This window comes from Schistocerca cancellata, chromosome 3, assembly GCF_023864275.1.
Source record: "Schistocerca cancellata isolate TAMUIC-IGC-003103 chromosome 3, iqSchCanc2.1, whole genome shotgun sequence".
In the NCBI taxonomy this organism is placed as follows: domain Eukaryota; kingdom Metazoa; phylum Arthropoda; class Insecta; order Orthoptera; family Acrididae; genus Schistocerca; species Schistocerca cancellata.
The window spans coordinates 84,177,718-84,200,198 of NC_064628.1; positions in this window are offsets into that span (position 1 = coordinate 84,177,718).

Below are 22,481 nucleotides of genomic sequence, written 5' to 3' on the forward strand. Positions count from 1 at the left end.
ACACTATAGGCACTACTGCAAGTGTTTATCATGCATCGTGACACATCCTTCAGCCGTTAATTTCAGTGAATAATTCGCTCTTTCGAATACACCTGCTTCTATTTGGAATGCATCACATTCACTGGTTGCACGCTCCTGTAAAGTCTCCACGTTGGTGATGTGCTGAGCATACACCAAAGTCCTTAAATGCGCTCACAGCTAGAAATCCAACCAGATCAGTTCGACTGACTGATGAGGTAATGCTGCTCGACATCTGCGATGAATCCGTCACCCATAAAACGTTAGAGCGAGGTACTATCATACTGTCTATAGAAAATGGAGTGATGTCAGGTCGTGAATAAATCAGCGTCATTGTCTTTCTGAAACGGTGACTTACCACAATTGTGTTAGTAATGCATCACGCAGGAACAGGTGATACACAACACCTTTTAGTCTGGTTTGTAAATTGTATGGTCTATGAATCTGTCTGCTATAATTGCTACCCATACATTGACGCTGAAGTGACGCCTATACCTCACTCCGATGATTGCCTTAAGATTTGCAGTTGCCCACAGAGGGGTGTTATGGTAACATCCTATCCCATCTCTTGTGAATCCTACCTCACTAGGAAATAAAATGTAGGCTGTGAATCGTGTGATCTGCAGACAGATATATACTGACAGGTATTTGTTTCCCAGCATATCATTATAGGAATTATTTTCTAGTTTTGACCAGTATTATCTCTGGTGGGAATATGGAACACTTTTCTTTACCACCCTGCATATGTATTACAATTCGAGAACATAGCTTGTTTACGAACTGCCTATTTTCTTCTGTCTCGGCCGTCGTTCATCTGATGATTTTACTAACGTTTCGCCAGCACGAGTGGGTGGCATTGCCAAAGCTTCACCCTCCACTGCCGGTGGCGAACTGGAGCCGAGATCGCGGCCGCAGACTGTATGTACCTGGCGCGCCTACGTCCGAGGGCTTCTCCACTGTCATTTCCGGTGCGGTTCTCTTGCTACTATTACCACTAAATTTGTTTTCCTATACCCTAGGCCCCTCCCTTGCAGTTGGATATCCTAAAAAAGTCTCCTGTCTACGTTAATGTAGATGTGCCTTTTGTACGAAAAGTAACTGAAAGTATGTCAGAGATGGAAATGCTTGTCAATCAGCAATAATATTTGCAGACTTTTTCTTCAGCTCTTACTTCAGCTATTTTTATCATGTAGATAAGAACATATTTTATCCATTCTGGTGGATCATAATCTCAAGGAGACCTAAAATCGACGTGTAATATAAAGCTATATTAGCCAGTGAGGTGGATCATAACTGAAAAAAGTCAGTTGATGATAGTCGCTTATTGTACTCAAGTAACGTTATGCGAAGTTTCACATACCGGGCAAATGCTATGTTCAGCAAAGTGCAGGATGCTGTATGAGGGAGGGAAACCCGCAGTCACTGGATGTGCTGTGCCCTGCTCAACAGATTCTGGGAGCCGGTATTTTACAGGGTGTTTAACTTACGACAAATGTGCTGTCTCCAGTGTTGTGCGAGTTGCAATATTGGAGAGGCAGACTTAGATAACTGGATATGCTGACCCCTCATTATCAGAGTCTGGAAGTTGGCATACCAGTTTTAACCACATCCACATGAGTGAAGAGCAGTCTCGAAAGGAAGTCTGAGGAAGTCATTGTGACACAAAGCAATATGATGTACCTGGTGTTCAAACAAAGATTTACCGTTGTAACATCTTTGGGGATTAGAGATGGGACTAGTAGAACCAGACGGCGGTGCAGGCTATAGAGATCGATATGCCACTGTAACACTTGCGGATTTCCGAGAGCAAACAACGAGAACAAGATGAGGATAGAGCAGAAGTGAAGCAAATAATCAAACCTTATGCTCTCTCTCTCCCTCTCTCTCCCCCACCTCTCTCTCTCTCTCTCTCTCTCTCTCTCTCTCTCTCTCTGTGTGTGTGAGTGTGTGTGTGTGTGTGTGTTGTGTGCGCGCTGACGAAGTTGTGAGGGCTCTGCGAATGCTGACAAAGCAACCCACCACTCATATCGCAGCAGCTTAGCTCCTGGCTGTAGGTTCAAATGGTTCAAATGGCTCTGAGCACTATGGGACTTAACATCTATGGTCATCAGTCCCCTAGAACTTAGAACTACTTAAACCTAACTAACCTAAGAACATCACACAACACCCAGTCATCACGAGGCAGAGAAAATCCCTGACCCCGCCGGGAATCGAACCCGGGAACGCTACCGCATGACCACGAGCTGCGGTCTCCTGGCTGTAGGCAACTCAAAGGTGAAAAGTCAATTTCTATCCACAGTCGGCGTTGCATTCTCCTAGACGCTGTAGTAGCGTATTACGATTAAAGTATTTTCATACAGTTAGTCTTCTATATACAAAATTTGTTTGAAACTGATTCTGTGTTATCCCCGTGAGTGTACTGTCAAGCCAACCTTACGCAATATTTGATCATTTATGCTGCATGCCGGGGCTTACAATTAGATTTGAGGTACTGTAGCCGGAAGTGGTCATTGTCGTCAGCACGGAAACGAGGCAGTCGGCGTGAGCTGGAGCCCGCTTAAGCATCTAGACAGAGCCGTATCATAATGTGACTCACGTTACACGAAACAGGGTGATGTTCCTCCTAACGCTTAGTTGCAATGTTGTTCGAATACATGAAGAATTGGACGAAAGTATTGATATAGAAGTGTACGGGGGCGTTTGAAAAGTCCGTGCAAAGTCCGAGACATGGCACCACCGGCGCGTATCGAGGTCATGTTTCGTTAGTAGCATCTTTGGAAAGAACGCACACGAAGTTTCAGCCGTATTGGTCTATTTATTTGTGTTTGGCATTCGTGTGAATCAAGGAAGTCGAGTGATTGTCAAAAAATGGACGAAAAAGAATTTCGTGTGGTGATTAAACATTGCTTTATGAACTCGTTTGACAGCCGCCCTATTCTCCAGACTTGGCTCCCTCGGACTACTATTTGTTCCCAAATTTGAGGACATAGCTGGCGGGGCAAAAATTTTATTCAAACGAGGAGGTGATTGCAGCAACTAACAGCTATTTTGCAGAGTTGGACAATTTCTATTGTTCGGAATCATCATCATCATCATCATTATTTAAGACTGATAATGCCTTTCAGCGTTCAGTCTGGAGCATAATCCCCCTTATACAGTTCCTCCATGATCCACTATTCAGTGCTAACATTGGTGCCTCTTCTGATGTTAAACCTATTACTCCAAAATCATTCTTAACCGAATCCAGGTACCTTCTCCTCGGTCTGCCCCGACTCCTCCTACCCTCTACTGCTGAATCCATGAGTCTCTTGGGTAACCTTGCTTCTCCCATGCGTGTAACGTGACCTCACCATCTAAGCCTGCTCGCCCTGACTGCTACATCTATAGAGTTCATTCCCAATATTTCTTTGATTTCCTCAATGTGGACACCCTCCTGCCATTGTTCCCATCTACTAGTACCTGCAATCATCCTAGCTACTTTCATATCCGTAACCTCAACCTTGTTGATAAGGTAACCTGAATCCACCCAGCTTTCGCTCCCATACAACAAAGTTGGTCGAAAGATTGAACGGTGCACAGATAACTTAATCTTGGTACTGACTTCCTTCTTGCAGAAGAGAGTAGATCGTAGCTGAGCGCTCACTGCATTAGCTTTGCTACACCTCGCTTCCAGTTCTTTCCCTATGTTGCCATCCTGTGAGAATATGCATCCTAAGTACTTGAAACCGTCCACCATTTCTAACTTTGTTCCTCCTATTTGGCACTCAATCCGCTTATATTTCTTTCCCACTGACATTACTTTCGTTTTGGAGATGCTAATCTTCATTCCATAGGCCTTACATTTCTGATCTAGCTCTGAAATATTACTTTGCAAACATTGAATCGAATCTGCCATCACAACTAAGTCATCCGCATATGCAAGACTGCTTATTTTGTGTTCACACATCTTAATCTCACCCAGCCAGTCTATTGTTTTCAACATATGATCCATAAATAATATGAACAACAGTGGAGACAGGTTGCAGCCTTGTCTTACCCCTGAAACTACTCTGAACCATGAACTCAATTTACCGTCAACTCTAACTGCTGCCTGACTATCCATGTAAAGACCTTTAATTGCTTGCAAAAGTTTGCCTCCTATTCCATAATCTTGTAGAACCGACAATAACTTCCTCCTAGGAACCCGGTCATATGCCTTTTCTAGATCTATAAAGCATAGATACAATTCCCTGTTCCACTCATAACACTTCTCCATTATTTGCCGTAAGCTAAAGATCTGGTCCTGACAACCTCTAAGAGGCCTAAACCCACACTGATTTTCATCCAATTGGTCCTCAACTAATACTCGCACTTTCCTTCCAACAATACCTGAGAAGATTTTACCCACAACGCTGATTACACTGATACCTCTGTAGTTGTTACAATCTTTTCTGTTTCCATGTTTACAGATTGGTGTGATTACTGCTTTTGTCCAGTCTGATGGAACCTGTCCCGACTCCCAGGCCATTTCAGTTATCCTGTGTAGCCATTTAAGACTTGACATTCCACTGTATTTGATGAGTTCCGACTTAATTTCATCCACCCCAGCCGCTTTATTGCACTGCAATCTATTGACCATTTTTTCCACTTCCTCAAATGTGATCCTATTTCCATCATCATTCCTATCCCATTCTACCTCGAAATCTGAAACATTAAGACCGCATTTTCACCTAAATTGAGCAACTCTTCAAAATATTCCCTCCATCTACCCAAGGCATCCAAAGGATTCACCAGCAGTTTTCCTGGCCTGTCCAAAATACTTGTCATTTCCTTCTTACCTCCCTTTCGAAGACTGCTAATTACACTCCAGAATGGTTTCCCAGGAGCTTGACCCATAGTCTCCAACCTGTTTCCAAAGTCTTCCCACGATTTCTTCTTCGATGCTGCAATTATCTGTTTGGCTTTGTTTCTTTCTTCAACATAACTTTCTCTGTCTACCTGGGTTCTGGTATGTAGCCCTTTTTGATACGCCTTCTTTTTCCTTTTACAGGCTGCCTTGACTGTATCATTCTACCTAGCTGTTTGCTTCATCCTACTTTTACACACTACTGTTCCAAGACATTCTTTAGCCACTTCTAGTACTGTGTCCCTGTATCTTGCCCATTCCTTTTCCAATGAATGTAATTGACTACATTCAACTAACTGGTACCTTTCTGAGATCGCTGTTATGTACTTGTGCCTGATTTCCTTATCCTGAAGTTTCTCCACTCTTATCCTCCTACATATGGACCTGACCTCCTGCACTTTCGGCCTCACAATCCCAATTTCACTGCACATTAAATAATGATCAGTGTCATCAAAGAATCCCCTGAATACACGTGCGTCCCTCACAGCCTTCCTGAATTCCTGATCTGTTATTATATATTCAATGACAGATCTGGTTCCCCTATCTGGTTCCCCTGCCTTCCCAAGTATACCGGTGAATGTTCTTATGTTTAAAAAAGGATTTTGTGATTACTAAGCCCATACTGGCACAGATATCCAAGAGTTGTTTCCCGTTCCTGTTGGCCTCCATATCCTCTGCAAATTTACCCATAACCTTTTCATACCCTTCTGTTCGATTTCCAATCCTGGCGTTAAAATCACCCATGAGCAGAACACTGTCCTTGTCCTTTACTCTAACAACTACATCACTGAGTGCCTCATAAAGACTATCCATCTTATCTTGATCTGTCCCTTCACAATGCGAATATACTGACACAATCCTAATTTTCTCGCTAGACACTGTCAAATCTATCCAAATTAGTCGTTCGTTTACATACCTTATTGCCACTACGCTGGGTTCCATTTCTTTCCTGATGTAAAGCCCTACACCCCATTGTGCTATTCCTGCTTTGACTCGTTGTTCGGAAGGGATCAACAAATTAGAACAGCGTTGGACGACGTGTATAACTATAGAACGAGACTATGTGGAGAAACAAAAAATGCTTTCCCCAAACACGTAAGTATGTTTTATTTTTGCACGGACTTTTCAAACCCCGGGTTCCCGGGTTCGATTCCCGGTGGGGTCAGAGATTTTCTCTGCCTCGTGATGGCTGGGTGTTGTGTGCTGTCCTTAGGTTAGTTAGTTTTAAGTAGTTCTAAGCTGTAGGGGGCTGATGACCATAGATGTTAAGTCCCATAGTGGTCAGAGCCATTTGGACTTTTCAAACGCCTCTCGTATGGTACCCACTAACAAATGGAAAGTGTTGCTGCTGACAGCGTTTATTTACACATGTCTGCTAAGTGTCTGGAGGAAATAATTACAAAATTTGAAAATGCAGGTTCTTTTGTAGTGCACTTTGGTTCCTATATCTGTCAAAGATGTCGTCACAGCATTGCAGGAAGAGCCGAGGGATGGTGTGCAAACATGCAGTACGAGAGAAATTGCCAGAATTTTGAACATGCCTGCCATCAAAATGCGTAATATCCGACGAAACATCCTGCGTTACCGTCTATACGAAATCACCCATGTTCAGGTATTTTATCCTGCTGACCTGACGGCAAAACAAACGTTCATTCTCGAATTTCTTGCTGGTAGGGAAGCAGACAATGAATGGTCGTGGAACATTCTGTGGACAGACGAAGCCCATTTCCATCTTCAAGGACATGTCAATACTCAGAAGTGCAGAATATTGGCAACGGAAAATCCGAACGCACATCAAACGGTAGCACTTCATTCTGCAAAAGTGAGTTTGTGAATTTATGGTAGCCCCGTATTTTATCAAAGGTATGAGGCCTGTGGTTCCCGTTACATGTACCTTTATTGGCCAACGCTGTGGCGTTCTTTTGCGCACCGACGTTGTTCCAAACCTTCGACATTGTGGATGCATGGTAAGATCATTTTTATGCACGATGAAGCTCTTTCGCAAATTGAAAAGCCTATGAAGTGGCTGCTGCACAGGCATTTCGTAAACGCTGGAACTAACAGACGTCATTTCTCTAAGCGTGGGCGTCCATATCATTAGGTCTTAATCTGTAAGACTGCTTGCTGTAGGGTTATTTGAAACACGTCGCGTTCAGTGTTTGAAGTACGAACGTAGCTGAACTGAAGACACGCATTGCGACAATCATTGTGAACGTGGCCACCGAGACCTTCCCATCTGTGTTTCTCGATTTCAACAGAAAACGGCGAACAGGGATTCTGAACACGTCTTTCACCAGTCTCTCGACATCTAGACAACGATTTAATTTGGCTTTTTAGATGATTTTTGGCCCCAGAACAATTAGAAACCGATTATTTTTTGCTTAGAATGAGATTTTCACTCTGCAGCGGAGTGTGCGCTGATATGAAACTTCCTGGCAGATTAAAACTGTGTGCCGGACCGAGACTCGAACTCGGGACCTTTGCCTTTCGTGGGCAAGCGCTCTACCAACTGAGCTACCCAAGCACGACTCACGCCCCGTCCTCACAGCTTTACTTCTGCCAGTACCTCGTGTCCTACGTTCCAAACTTTACAGAAGCTCTCCTGCTTGTTTGTAGTTTTTGGCCTTAGAACAAACAAAAATCGTTCTTTCTCATCCGATATAGTACGATGTTGCCTTAGTGGATGGGCATTAAAGTGCCACAAATGCTGACTGTCGAAATAGAACTGTACCATACATTTCGTGTAATGTGTAACTCAAACTACAGGCTTCGTAATTCGTTTAATTCGTTATTTGTAACCACCCCCATTTACCTTAAGACACTCACAGTGTCATCTATTGGTTTTTAATTTTTAATGAATTTATTTATTTTTTGTTTCATGACATTTCTCTCTGTGCCAATAGTATTCTTGAGCCGTGCACGGCTCCCGTTTATCCCATTTATTGTTGTCATTTTCTATCACGGTACTGTCGTCTCGTTTTCTTATTCCATTTATTGGCATGTTACTTAAAATCCGTCTTGATTGCAAAAAATTTTTTATTATTTATTATTTTTTATTAACTGACCCCCACTATATGTATACTGACTCTTAACATTTCCCTTTTCTGAGTTTCTAGCTTCCCTACCACATTCAAACTTCTGAAATTCCACGCCCCAATTCGTAGGACGTTATCCTTCCGTTGGTTTTTTAATCTTCTTCTCACGGCCCCCTCCCCATTGGTAGCACCTCCCAGAGATCCGAATGGTTAACTAGTACGGAATCGTTTCGCAATGGAGAGAACATCAGACACTTTTTCAGTAACAGGGCACTTGTCTTGTGGATATGCGATTTGTGTCTTTAATGCCGTGGATTCCAATGCCTTATGCATCCTCATGCCGTTTATCATCGTTGATTCTTCAACGTTTTAGGGACACATTTTCCCACCCCAATGGCAAGAGAGCACCCCGAATGTCAGTCCCGTTAGCTGAATGAGGGTGACTTTTAACGCCAGAAGTCTGCGGTCGGCATTGATAATGATTTTTATTCAAAATGTAAGCGGTAGTGGTGTTCGAATCCGGGATCTAGGACTTCTGATTACTAAAGAAAGACGCTACTAACTTTTTTTTATTTCTTTTCTTCGTTTTGATGGCTATTGTTCTCGACGTTTAATGTGTGTGCGAATGTTACATGACATCCCTTCTAGTTGATCGTTGAATACTTCGCTCAGTTTTCTTGTTGCAGAAAGCGCTCTGGCGTTACTAACTTCCTGCCTTACTTGCCCGTGAGTGGCAGCAGCAGCGCGTATCGATAAGTGCACTGTCTTTCCATTTCTGGAGCGACCGATAGTATTTCCGGGTCGTGGTGTGTCTAGCGGTCAGTTCGGGACGCACCAACAGTGCAGTCTGGCCGCAGCAGTAGTGAAGTCGGGTACGGAGCACCGGTGAGACGCCGACAACCGGTGCTCGCCGACCGCTGGCGACACACACGAGCTGTCCGACGGAAGGAGATTGGAGCGGGACGAACGTTGGTTCGTCGCTCGGTTGGTCGGTCGGTTGGTCGTCTCATCGGCCCTGCGCATTTGGTCGGTTGGCGTGGAGCAGCGAGGATATCTCCGAGGCGTGTACGAAGTGCATTCAAGTTCTAAGGCCTCCGATGTTTTTACTCCAGACTGGAAAGAGATAGAAACATGCGTATTGTTTTAAAATGAGGCCGCATTCATTGTCAATACGTCCCAGAGATGGCAGCACCATACGGCAGATGGAATATTACTGCCAGCGGCGAGAATGAGAACTGTTTTAAATACGTAAAATGGCGACGTTTTACTTACTTGAACAGCGTGCAATCATTCGTTTTCTGAATTTGCGTGGTGTGAAACCAATTGAAATTCATCGACAGTTGAAGGAGAGATGTGGTGATGGAGTTATGAATGTGTCAAAAGTACGTTCGTGGGTGCGACAGTTTAATGAAGGCAGATCATTGTGTGACAACAAACCGAAACAACCTCGGGCTCGCACAAGCCGGTCTGACGACATGATCGAGAAAGTGGAGAGAATTGTTTTGGGGGATCGCCGAATGACTGTTGAACAACTCGCCTCCAGAGTTGGCATTTCTGTGGGTTCTGTGCACACAATCCTGCATGACGACCTGAAAATGCGAAAAGTGTCATCCAGGTGGGTGCCACGAATGATGATGGACGACCACACGGCTGCCCGTGTGGCATGTTGCCAAGCAATGTTGATGTGCAACTACAGCATGAATGGGACTTTCTTTTCGTCGGTTGTGACAATGGATAGACGTGGATGCCATTTTTCAATCCAGAAACAAAGCGCCAGTCAGCTCAATGGAAGCACACAGATTCACCGACACCAAAAAAATTTCGGGTAACCGCCAGTGCTGAAAAAATGATGGTGTCGATGTTCTGGGACAGCGAGGGCGTAATCCTTACCCATTGCGTTCCAAAGGGCACTACGGTAACAGGTGCATCCTACGAAAATGTTTTGATGAACAAATTCCTTCCTGCACTGCAACAAAAACGTCCGGGAAGGGCTGCGCGTGTGCTGTTTCACAAAGACAACGCACCCGCACATCGAGCTAAAGTTACGCAACAGTTTCTTCGTGATAACAACTTTGAAGTGATTCCTCATGCTCCCTACTAACGTGACCTGGCTCCTAGTGACTTTTAACTTTTTCCAACAATGAAAGACGCTCTCTGTGGCCGCACATTCACCAGCCGTGCTGCTATTGCCTCAGCGATTTTCCAGTGGTCAAAACAGACTCCTAAAGAAGCCTTCGCCGCTGCCATGGAATCTTGGCGTCAGCGTTGTGAAAAATGTGTACGTCTGCAGGGCGATTACGTCGAGAAGTAACGCCAGTTTCATCTATTTCGGGTGAGTAGTTAATTAGAAAAAAAATCGGAGGCCTTAGAACTTGAATGCACCTCGTAGCTTGGCAGAGGCCGCTGGCGGCGTCCACGCACCGTCGGAGTGTGTGGTGCTGTTCCCATTGCTACGAGGTCTGTGGCTCACTGACCCTGGAAAGTAGAGTTTCGATTTTGTCTACCAGCAAGTCAAGACTGTTAACATTGTGTCGTTTGCATTTCGTTGTCGGCGGTTGGGACACACACGCAACAACGTGTGTGTTTTCAAGTTGGCAAATTTTAGCCACCTCCGGTGGACTTTAACTTAACTTGGTTATTCGAATTGAAGTGCACCAGCGGAATCTTCTGCCTTGTGGCCCTTAACGTTCCGGTTACCTGCCCTGGCCGTTGACGTAAATTCAGGCAGTGTATTTTCCTCATCGTGTTGTCGCTGTCCAGCACGGTGTGTAGTTCGACAGCTCAGTGTATCATAGGTTGTGGGTGTCAATACTTTCTACGTAGTTCCATTGAACTTCCTGTTGTGTGCTGATCGGTTGGAGCGGAAGTTATCTTGTATTTGGGTCTGTTGACTGTCTCTCGTGTGGGTTGTCGTTGGGTCGAGAATGGTTGGGCCGCCTGCCTGTCTCACGTAAGCGAGCGCTAGTGTTTGAATTCCAGGCCGACCCTCGGAACTTCTGAACACCGTTGGGTGCACTGCCTTTTCTTATTTGTTCTTGTTGTTTGTATTTGTATGGCTTCTAGCCGATTTTTAATTTAAGGTTGTTTTGCCCTTAAGGTGTCTGATTGTTTGGGTCCTTGAGCGTTTCAAGATAAGACCTTTTTCATTTGAAACATTTAATTTTGGTTTGAGTCTTAAGAGATGGGCCTTCAACCGAATTTTTTGTAAATTAAAGTTGTTTTTTTCTTAAGGTGTGACATCGTTCGGGCCTCCAACCTAATTGAAAGAACTGATTTAAGATAAGGCCTTCTGCGGTTTAAATTTCTGATTTTGGTTTGAGTTTTAAGTTATTGGCTTTCAGCCGATTTTAAATAAAAGTGGTCTTACCCTTAAGGCCTGAGATTGTATGGCGTATTCAGCCGGTTACTAAGTTCCAAAAATTAATGCTGTGCTTTTTTTATTAATTTTCTTGGCTCATGTAATGTTTGGTTAAATAAATAAACTTGTACGTTCGAGTGTAACTGACAGCCGCTTATTTTGGCCCCTTTCCACAATTTAAACTACCTGTCCTGTCCTGCGCGTTTGGCGGGGCGTCTCAATGCTGTCCATATTCGAACATAGATAAAACAATTTGGAATTTTATTTCTATCAAACAACGGAATTCTCTCAAACAGTTGGAATTTTTAAAACCTCGATATTTTGACGCAAAAATGAATTTAAAGGAAAAATTCTTTATGTTAGTTTCTCTCGTACAATTTTCTGTTTCTCACAATACAAACAGAAGTATTGTTTCTGCTATGTTCTTGCAGGACACACTTCATATTGTAATAGTATATTACTTTCTACACTTAGCAAACTGCTGAATTAAGTAGAAGTTCGCTGTTCATCTCCTCAGTTCCGTCACTGTCACATTGTTTACTGGAACTGTGAAGTGTATGGCTCGTGTTTCGTCCTGCGTAAATCAGTCTGCTTTGCTTAGAACAGTTTCGTTCACTACAGTAAAGTTTCAGCTATGCTGCAACAGCTTCTCCAGTAAGATTCACATCTGTTTAAATTTCAAAAATAAGTTTGGTTTTGGTCTTTTGTATGTGTATGCTGATACGCCAAGAACACATACCCACACAGCTTTAGTTGCTTTGTTGTGCTCTTTAATTCCAACTAATAATAAATTTTCATGGAATACTAAAGCACGTTGCCAAACGTCAGTTCAGTGCAAAATAATTTTCCATGAATGAAAATGGGTTTTAATGTTTTCCCATAGTCAAGCAAAACAAGCTAGAAAAATTCAAATGGCCATGTAAAAAAGTATACTTCCGGACCCCAGCTAAATCACCAATTTCTTACCTAAATAGTACTAAAAAGAAGACAGAAGTAGCTCTAAAACAGCTTATTGGCAGCACTGCATAGACGTTCGAAGAGACGAGAAGGGAAGGGGGAGTGCGGAGGCAAGAGAGGGCGTTTAACTACTTGATCCTTTTCTCAGAATCTGGGGTAAAGTGTTTTTATTATTCATAGTACACCGTGGTATATAGGTCTGCCGGCACCGTAGCTCAACGTGTTCAGTCAGAGCGCTTTCTGCAACAAGAAAACTGAGCGAAGTATTCAGCGATCAACTAGAAGGGATGTCATGTAACATTCGCACACACATCAAACGTCGAGAACAATAGCCATCAAAACGAACAAAAGAAATTAAAAAAAGTGAGTAGCGTCTTTCTTTAGTAATCAGAAGTCCTCGATCCCGGATTCGAACACCACTACCGCTTACATTTTGAATAAAAATCATTATCAATGCCGACCGAATACTTCTGGCGTTAAAAGTCACCCTCATTCAGCCAACGGGACAGACATTCGGGGTGCTCTCTTGCCCTTGGGGTAGGAAAATGTGTCCCTAAAACGCGGAAGAATCAACGATGATCAACGGCATGAGGACGCATAAGGCATTGGAAACCATGGCATTAAAGACACAAATCGCATATCCACAAGACAAGTGCCCTGTTACTGAAAAAGTGTCTGATGTTCTCTCCATTGCCAAAAGATTCCGTACTAGTTAACCATTCGGATCTCTGGGAGGTGCTGCCAATGGGGAGGGGGCCGTGAGAAGAAGATTAAATAACCAACGGAAGGATAACGTCCTACGAATTGGGGCGTGGTATTTCAGAAGTTTGAATGTGGTAGGGAAGCTAGAAACTCAGAAAAGGGAAATGTTAAGAGTCAGTATACATATACTGGGGGTCAGTGAACGAATTGGAAGCAAGAAAAGAATTTCTGGCCAGATGACTATACCGTAATACGAACAGTAGCTGAAAACTGTATTACGGGAATAGGATTCCTTTTGAATAGGAAAAGTGGTGCAGAGAGTGAGTTACTGTGAACAGTTCAGTGAGACGGTTGTTCTCGTCAGAATCGACAGTAAACCAACACCCACAACGATAGTTTAGCTGGATGTAGAAGATGAAGAGAAAGTGTATCAAGATACTGAATGGATAATTCAGTACATAGAAGGAGACGGAATGCTCTTGCGTGCTAGGGAGTAGAAGAAGTGTTTACGGGAGAGTATGGGCTTGGCATCAGGATTGCGAGAGGAGAAAGACTGAGTTGTGCAATAAATTTCAGCTAGTAATAACGAATACTGTTTAAGAACCATAAGAGGAAGAGGTCTACTTGGGACGGGCTGGGAGATTCAGGAATATGTCTGTTAGATTACATCATGGTCATGCAGAGATTCCGAAATCAGATACCGTATTGTAAGACGTACCCAGGAGCAAATATTGTCTCATATCACAATTTAGTAGTGATTAATAGTAGGCTGAAGTCTAAGAAAATAGTCAGCAATAATCAATGCGCAAAGAAATGGGATTTCGAAGTATTAAGGAATGAGGAGATACGCTTGATATTCTTTGAAGTTACATGTACTGCGATAAGGAACAGCTCAGCTGACCGTACAATTGAAGAGGGATGGAGAATTTAAAAAAAAGAGGCAATAAAAATATGGCTTTAAGCACTATGGGACTTAACATCTGAGGTCATCAGTCCCCTAGACTTAGAACTACTTAAACCTAACTAACCTAAGGACATCACACACATCCATGCCCGATGCAGGATTCGAGCGTGCGACCGTAGCGGCAACGCGGTTCCGGACTGAAGCGCCTAGAACCGAAAAGAGGTAGTCATAGATGTTGTAAGAGAAACGTAGGTACAAAGATGGTAACTGCGAAAAACCATGGATAACAAACGAAAAACTTCACTTAATCGACAAAGGAAGGAGGTACAGAAATGGGCAAGGAAATTCAGGAATAGAGATACACAAATCACTTATAAACAAAATATACTGGAAATGCAGGCAAGCTAAGGCAAAATGGCTGCCTCAATAACGTGAAAAAAATCTAAAAGAACTGATTGCTCTAAAGACTGATTCAGCGTACAGAAAAGTCAAACCAACTTGATATGCAATCAAAAGCAATGGTGATAACATTACGAGTGCATCAGGAATTCCGCTGCTAAATGCAGAGGAGAGAGTTAGGTGGAAAGAGTTCACTGAAGGCCCCTGTGAGGGGAAAAACTTGTCTGATGACGTGATAGAAGAAAATGCAAGTGTCGATATAGAAGGATAGGGTATCCAGTATTAGGATCAGGAGAGTTCTGGAAGACTTAAGATCGAATAAGGCATAAACAATAGACAACACTTTATTAGAATTTGTAAATTCGTTGAGGAAAATGGCAACAAAACAACTGTTTACGTTGGTGTGTAGAATTGGTAAGAGTGTCGATATACCATATGATTTTCTGAAAAACATAATCTACACGATTACGAAGATTGCAAGAGCCCACAAGTACGAGAATTATCACACAATAAGCTTAATAGCTCATGCGTCCAATGCTGACAGTATAGTTCACAGAAGAATCAATAAGAAAATTCAAGACATATTGGATGTTTATCGGTTTGGCTATAAGAAAGGTAAAAGCACTAGATAGGCAATTCAGTCGTAGCTGTTGATAATGGAAGCAAGAGTAAAGAAAAATCAAGACACTTTCATAGAAATCGTCGACCTAGAAAAATCGTTTGACTTTGTCAAATGGTGTAAGATGTTCTAAATTCTGAGGAAAATAAGGACTGGCTGTGAGGAAAGACGGGTAATATACAATTCGCATAAGAACCAAGAGGAAACAATATGAGTAGGAGACCAAGAACAAAGTGTTCGGATAAGAAAGAATGTAAGAGAGGGATGCAGGTCTTCGTCCCTACTGCTTAATCTATACATCGATCAAGCAATGACGGAAGTAAAGGAAATATTCAAGAGTGGAGTTAAAATTTAAGGTGAAATGATATTAGTGAACGCTGATGCTTTGCTATCCTCAGTGAAAGGCAGGAAGAATTATAGAATCTGCAGAAATGAATGAACAATCTAATGAGTACAAAATATGGATTGACTGTAAATCGACGAGAGATGAAAGGTAATGAGAGGTAGCAGAAATAAGAAGAGCGAGAAGATTAACATTGTAACTGGTATCACGTAGTAGATAAAGTTATGGAATTCTGCCACCTAGGCAGGGTAGTAAATAACCCGTGTCGGACGGAGCAAGGAGGACAAAAAAAGCAAACTAGCAATGATAAAAATGCATTTCTGTTCAAATAAAGCCTACTAGTATCAAAATTGCTTTTAATTTGAGGAAGAAATTACTAAGAAGGTACATTGGAAGCACACGACTGTGTGGTAGTGTGATATCGACTGTCAAAAAACTGGAAAAGAAGGTAATTCAAGCATTTTGAGATGTGGGGCTGTAAAAGAATGTTGAAATACAGGAGGACCTATAAGGTAAGGAATGAGCAGATTCCCCACGTATTTTCGGAGAAAGGAATATATATATATATATATATATATACCTGTGTGTGTGTGTAAGCAGGAGATCCCGGTCGCGGCATACATTTTTTTTTTCAACTGTCCCCGTTGACTTATATCAATGCCTGTATGCAGCTACGGGTATTCATTTCATTGTAACCACATGAAACAAGTTAGAAGACTGATGACTTAAAAAAAAACAGTGGACACTGCGCTACGCATTAAAATTTGTTCTTTGCATTATCACTTTCGAGGAATGTTAGTGAAATGCTCTTTATGAGTGGCTATTTTTGTTTATAACCAACAGTATTCCCACTTATGATCATTTTCTTCTCCAGATGTCTGACATTCATTATTAATAAACAGTATTAATACACTGAAGCTCCAATGAACCTTGTATAGGCATACGTATTCAAATCCATAGACCCGCGTCCGGCCATCCTGATTTAGGTTTTCCGTGATTTCCCTAAATCGCTCCAGGCAAATGCCGGGATTGTTCCTTTGAAAGGGCACGGTCGACTTCCTCCTCCGTCCTTCCCTAATCCGATGAGGCCGATGACCTCGCTGTTTGGTCTCTTCCCCCAAACAACCCAACCAACAAATCCATAAAATGGTTCAAATGGCTCTGAGCACTATGGGACTTAACATCTGAGGTCATCAGTCCCCTAGAGCTTAGAACTACTTAAACCTAACTAACCTAAGGACATCACACACATCCATACCCGAGGAAGGATTCGAACAAATCCATAGATGTGTAAACAGACGGAATACGGCGCTGCGGTCATCAACGTCCCCATTAGACAATAAGTGTCTGGCGCACTTGTTAGATTGGTTACTGCTGTTACAATGGCCGATTATCAAGATATAGATGAGACTGAACGTGGTGTTATAGTCGGCGCACGAGCGACGGGACACAGCATCTCCGAGGTAGCGATTTGGGGATTTTCCCGTACGACCATTTCACGAGTGTACCATGAATATCAGGAACCCGGTAAAACATCAAATCTCCATCATCGCTGCGGCCAGAAAAAGACTGCATGAACGGGACCAATGACGACTGAAGAGAGTCGTTCAACGTGGGAGACGTGCAAACCTTCCGCGAACAGCTGCAGATTTCAATACTGTGCCATCAGCAAGTGTCAGCGTGCGAACTATTCAATGAAACATCATCGATAAGGGCTTTCTGAGCCGAAGGCCTACTCGTGTACCCTTGGTGACTGCACGTGAAAAAACGTTCTGCCTCGTCTGGGGCCCGTCAACACCGACATTGGGCTGTTGGTGACTGAAAACGTGTTGCCTGGTCGGACGAGTCTCATTTCAGATCGTATCGAGCGGATTGACGTGTACGGGTGTAGAGACAATCTCATGACTCCATGGTCCCTGCATGTCAGAAGGGGACTGTTCAAGATGGTGGAGTCTCTGTAATGGTGTGGGGTGTCTGCAGGTGGAGTGGTATGCGGCACCTGATACGGCTAGGTACGACTTTAACAGGTGACACGTACATGAGAAGCCTGCCTGATCAACTGCACAGTGTATTCCGACGGACTTGGGAAATTCCAAAAGGACATTCCAATAACCTATACATCCAAAATTGCAACAGAATGGCTCCAGAAACACTTCCACTGGCCACCAAACTCCCCAGACATGAACATTATTGAGAATATCTGAGATGCCTTGTGTTGTGGGTTGGCAGGAGACCAACCCGTAACATTAGAGGAAGCTGAAAGGCACGCGTTTTAGCTCACGCAGGCTGGCGTGAGGTCTGGAACAGTACAAGGAAATTAGACTAGCAAAAAAGGGCGTAGCTGTGGAATACTTAACTTTAATCCATAAATGGTGAACATCGCTCTTGACGGTACATGTTTTACAGCATCAATAGCAACTGGTAATGGCGCCTTGCTAGGTCGTAGCAAATGACGAAGCTGAAGGCTATGCTAACTATCGTCTCGGCAAATGAGAGCGTATTTTGTCAGTGAACCATCGCTAGCAAAGTCGGCTGTACAACTGGGGCGAGTGCTAGGAAGTCTCTCTAGACCTGCCGTGTGGCGGCGCTCGGTCTGCAATCACTGATAGTGGCGACACGCAGGTCCGACGTATTCTAACGGACCGCGGCCGATTTAAAGGCTACCACCTAGCAAATGTGGTGTCTGGCGGTGACACCACACCTTGCAACGTGCTGTTCAGAAGAGACCTCCACGCCCTCGTACTCTTGAGGGTTTATAAAGAGCCCTGCATGATTCATGGTGTCAGTTCTCTCCAGACCTACTTTAGACATTAGTCGAGTCTTTTTGCTTGCTCACGGGGGCCCTACACGATACTAGGCAGGCGTACCAGTTTCTTTGGCTCATCAGTGTATGTGAATAAAAATGTTTTTTGGAACATTTAGCGCAGTGGTTAGCACACTGGACTCGCATTCGGGAGGACAGTGGTTCCAACCAGAATCTGGTCATCCTCATATACGTTTCCCGTTATTTCCCTAAACCGCGCCAGCCGGTGTGGCCGTGCGGTTAAAGGCGCTTCAGTCTGGAACCGCGTGACCGCTACGGTCGCAGGTTCGAATCCTGCCTCGGGCATGGACGTGTGTGATGTCCTTAGGTTAGTTAGGTTTAAGTAGTTCTGAGTTCTAGGGGACTGATGACCACAGATGTTAAGTCCCATAGTGCTCAGAGCCATTTGAACCCTAAACCGCTTAAGGCAAATGCTGGGAAGGTCCCTTTGAAAAGGGCACAGCTGATTTCCTTCCCCATCTTATAACCCTACCTTGTGCTCCGTCACTAATGACCTCACTGTCGACGGGACATTAAACACTAATATCCTCATCCCACACATTTCAAGATACAATACTCTCACAATCAGTCTGTTGACCCCAATTTACGGTGTTCATAAAATAAAATGACTTGAAGAACACAGAACTTCTTCTCATGAATGGCTACTTACAACTGTTCCAGGAAGTCGATTATTCTTCCTTTCTTTTTCGCGTGTTGGGTTTCCCAGCCACCTTATGGAATTCCTCAGTCTAAAAGCGTCTTTGTGTTCTATATCTCGAACCGAAAACGTTCTTTCTGCGTGTCCGGTACATTTCATCACTGGATGTGCTGTGTGATTTATACCGGTTTTTCTCCTAATAGCCATCAGCAGCATTATCCGTTATGTTACGGCCTGTATTTGTACTTTCATTTTCAGTATTTAGCTGGGGTCAGCCGAAAAAAAAATACTCCTCATAAGGTCTTTGACGCGACGACAAATGTCGACGGAAAGCTTCGTTTTGTTTCCCGTTACAAAAAACAAGATGTTTAAAGGTTAACCTTGCGTTTCTATTTAGACAGAGCGGTCGCAATTCAGTCTAGTTCGATAACCGTTTTGTCCCTATGTACTAACAGAGACAATGAAACACGAGGTATAACCAGTACATCAGCAGCGACACCATAGCCCTGACTCACGCTTGCTGCTACAGCTTTGCAGCAGCGCTACTGAATTGCTGATGTGTTGGAGTACTGGTTATTCTTACTCTCCCTCTTAGTCTCCTTCTTAAATCTTATCGATAAAACGAATGTCGCACTAGACCAATTAGCGACCGCTCATTCGAATGGGAACGTCACTTTGTGCTTCCAAAATCGTTTTGTTTGTTATCACGATGCAAACCGACGCTTTTCGTCGACACTGGACGTCGCATGAAAAGCGTGATGAGCTCCAGTTACATATTGAAAAAACTAGTGTGCAAATATCTGCCGAAAGATGAGAAAACATTCGCCTGGCTATTCTTAGAGTGACATTTTATATACTCCCGAATTATCAAATTTGTGGAACTCGTTATCGATATCATGTGTCAGGTTATGCCACACTAAATTATTTGCCTGGAACCACGAGCACATATAATGTTCGCGTATTTGAGAAAATAGGATAATATTTAGTTTGCATTGTTTTATCGAGGAAATTGGATTTAGAGTAAACAGTAGATTACGTCGTCGTTCGCTCTTAATTAAGTAGTCGAGCCGTAGGACATTAATTTAGCAAAAACTAAGCTATATGGCAAACAGTGCCGTAATGAAAGTGCCTGTACGTATAAATGTGTTGCGTATGACAGCATGTAGCAATCAGTAATTATTCATATTTTTTTCAGACCGCTTTTAAAAACAGTTTCTGCAAAGGTATCTCAGTCGCCACTTCATAAACTACAGTTGTCTATTTTTCTCATTAAAACTTTCGAAGCTTTGAAACAATCTACTCGGTTCGCAACATGGAAAATTCTAAGAATCGATTTATAGCGTGAATGTATACGAATGTCGAAAGATAGCTGCTAAAATTTTCAACTATTTTCAAGGATCTGAATAGCTAGAAGTTGAATTCGGAACAACCCGATGACTGGTGCTCATTAACAAGGATTAATCCGCGACGGAAGTATCGTAGATTAGGTTCATTAGATTCCCGTTCTGCAATTTAAACTGATTGTGCTTACGGCAAGTGATGCACTGCAGTGTTTTGTTACAACGCCCACGTATCATACACAGGATGTTCCAGAAATGTTGCGACAAACTTTGAGGGGCTATAGAGGATTTCGCTGAAGGAACGCAGGCAGTGCGTATCGTAATGTTGTTCCTTATTCAGTGGCCTTGACTGATTGCCACGATTGTCAATGGAGAAGATGTAGTTAGCTGCTTCTTAGACAGGCCCTGTCTCCTCTTAAGGCTATGGTGCGTTGCCTTGGTGGGTGATGGTTACGGCAACAGGTATCCATCTGCACTTCATTTTTCTCCTGTCTATCGAAAAACTTCGGAGATTTTAGAGGTATCCCGGAGAAAAATAAACTGCGACAGGAATGCCGTGTTCAAATCGTCACCCAAAGAGGCAACAGAGCACTGCATTCATCCGTCTAAGGTACGTCAGCGTACAAAGTCAGGTTTATTGACGGGCTGGTGGCGTAATTGCAGACGCTAGCGCCTTAACTTCGACGCTCGGTAGCGTCATTAGATGACGCTTCGGACACGGGTTTCTGTCCTCAATTTTTCCTCAAAACACCCTCTACAACCCCCCGAAGTTTGTTGCAATATTTATAGGCTACCTTTTATATGCTACTAGTTATTTTATTACATTTTCCGTCATTCTGAAACCGCGCGGCCGCTACGGTCGCAGGTTCGAATCCTGCCTCGGGCATGGAAGTGTGTGATGTCCTTAGGTTAGTTAGGTTTAAGTAGTTCTAAGTTCTAGGGGACTGATGACCTTAGAAGTTAAGTCCCATAGTGCTCAGAGCCATTTTTTTTTTTTTACATTTTCCGTACCAAAGTGGTTTGCTTTCTATTGAAATGATGTAAAACACAGTGTAACAGGATACGTACATCTACCTATAAATCTACGTATAAATGGCTACACGCTTGACATACATAGATTCCTAAATTTGGTCACAACTTAGATTAGCTAGTGTATACCACTTTAAAGACAAATTCAAACGATTTTGTCTTGTATGGGATACATGTATGGGGTAAAAGCAGATTTCCAGACTACACTATTTCCAATCAGCTTTCACACTTTTTTAGTCAGAAAGTTATAAAAGATTTCTTTGGCTGCATCGAATTGGTCTTTAAGTCACCAGAAATTTTAGAAATGAACAATCACGATTGATATGTCTGGGCCTTTTGATAATTTGTCTGAATGTATTACAAAACTATTCCTATAACTCAAATGCTACAACATCTGTATGTGCCCAGGCAAGTACTTACGATGCTATTTCCAACTTAAGAGATACTCTTCTCTATTTACACACCTAACGATTGCTTCTTTTTTTTAACAACATTCAAATATTGACACAATTTTTATGTAATACGTGATACTTTCTACTAATCTCTATTTTCGTGTGTTCCTCATATCATTCCACCACTTGTTTTCTGCTATTTAAAATTTGTACACTGGTGTCGTTAATGTCCACGTTGTATTTATACCATTATCACAAGTTGTCACTGGTGTGCAGTATTACAGTTTCTGTTCTGAACTTATTCATTATGTGCAGCAACAACACGGATATTTAACGAATTCTTCTCCAAAAATTATCACATTGCACCCGAATTGGAAGGTTCACTATTGAAGTCAGATTTTAACAACCGAAGAACGAGTCCAGTTCGAATTTCCTGTTGCTATATTTTAATAAATCTATACTCGGATTTCATAAATTAACTGCTTCTCCTTTGTTGATGGTTTGAAATGGGTCTACGTTGGCGGGAATGTCCTTTTATTCAGCGTACTCACGCACTGCTGATTCTGTTGCTGGCTTGCACATCTGAACTGCGTTTACGTGATTGTAAATTATGGTACCTTTCAGATAATTCAGGATCAGGTTCCATTACTCGATAAATATTGCAGTCATATTTGTGGCGCTGAATAGTAGGTATTCGTTTGCTCTTTCGATTTCTTTAGAATCAGTATCCATTTTAATTCAGTCGTAAGACAATGTTTCAGTGACTGATAATAAAAACGAGGTGAAGTGATCGTATGGCATTATTGGCTGGGAGACACCGTTTGGGGTTGTTTGGTTGCGTGGTCCCCGTCTTTCTGCTTGACGCCTCTTCAGGAACTTACACATCTTTGTGAGGGCTGGAGCGGCGTTTCCAGTAATTCTCACAGATTTTTTTTTACCTTCGCATAACAATATGGCACCGAAGTTTTAAAATAGTACACGCTATTAAATCGCAACCTAAGTATAGTAGCCGGCCGGAGTGGCCGAGAGGTTAAAGGCG